General features: G+C 41.7%; 1 protein-coding gene across 1 annotated transcript in view; it reads right to left on the bottom strand.

Moving 5' to 3' along the window:
- LOC106809585 (sodium/potassium/calcium exchanger 3-like) overlaps positions 1-1,204 on the bottom strand; it is a gene marked incomplete at its 3' end in the record, with an annotated part of 19,282 nt that overhangs the window by 337 nt on the left and 17,741 nt on the right. The window lies entirely within an intron of this gene.

The following is a 1,204-nucleotide window of genomic DNA, read 5'->3' on the forward strand; positions in this document are numbered from 1 at the left end:
CGAGAGCGAGAGCGAGAGCGAGAGCGAGAGAGAGAGAGAGAGAGGGAGAGAGAGAGAGCGAGAGAAAGCGAGAGAGGGATAGAGAGGGGAGAGAGAAAGAGAAAGAGATAGAGCGAGAGAGAGAGATATAGATGAAAGAGAGAGAGAGAGAGAGAGAGAGAGAGAGAGAGAGAGAGAGAGAGAGAGAGAGAGAGAGAGAGAGAGAGAGAGAGAGAGAGATATCGCTTTGGTATTTTAGATATGTCTGTTATAGGTGCTATGAGATATAGCTAAAATGTATACTGACGATTTTTGCTCATTGTTCTTCGCAGATTCGTCACGATCATATGCACAGAAGCAAGACACAAAGTGTGATGTGCGTACGTTGGGCGCGGACATGTGTACGTAAATAATGTATTTACATTCGCACGTTCGGGTTTTTAAATATTTGCCGTATCAAATAAAAATCGGCGTCCGAAAATCTTTTACAGAATCACAGAAGTCTATGTGTGACTCGACAGTTTTTCGGATTGTGACAGAAATGATTAATAACATCCTGCAAAACTGCTGATCAAGATATCAGGATGATCCATGTTACTCGGGAATAGTAGACCTTAGGATAAATTCGAGTATTAAAATTCCATAAATAGCGCGGCGATAATTAGAATTTGATTCTTACTTAAAAGGTGTTACCGGCGCCGTGCAGCGGTCTATGCTATCCCCCGTCTAAACCATACTCTCAGGGCCGCGCGCGATATGTTAATATCGAATTTAAAACAGCATTGCCGTTATCCTTCCTCGGGTAATTGGACAACGGGAGTACACTAATGGAATTGTTGACAAGCAAATTACCTTCGATCGCTGCGAGATGCTCCACCTTACGCAACTTCACGGCTTGCCTCGAGCATGGCAGGCAGACGCGTGTAGCAGACATAGCGTTATATATATATATATATATATATATATATATGTGCTGTTACATGGCGACGTTAGTTAAATGAAAAACCAAGCTGTGCGCTGTTACGCCACTACTGCGAGCTGAGAAACCCTTGTCAGACGAACGCCAAGGGCTAAAACATCTCCTGCATGCAGCGAATGATGCGGTGTGGAGGATATATATATATATATATGTCAAATTATTAAAGTGATTACGTCACCGTAAATAGTAAAATTAAAAAATATATTTCCACTTTTTCACAAAATACAAGTAACTCTGTTCACTTTT

This window comes from Priapulus caudatus, unplaced genomic scaffold (assembly GCF_000485595.1).
Source record: "Priapulus caudatus unplaced genomic scaffold, Priapulus_caudatus-5.0.1 Scaffold366, whole genome shotgun sequence".
Classification (NCBI taxonomy): domain Eukaryota; kingdom Metazoa; phylum Priapulida; class Priapulimorpha; order Priapulimorphida; family Priapulidae; genus Priapulus; species Priapulus caudatus.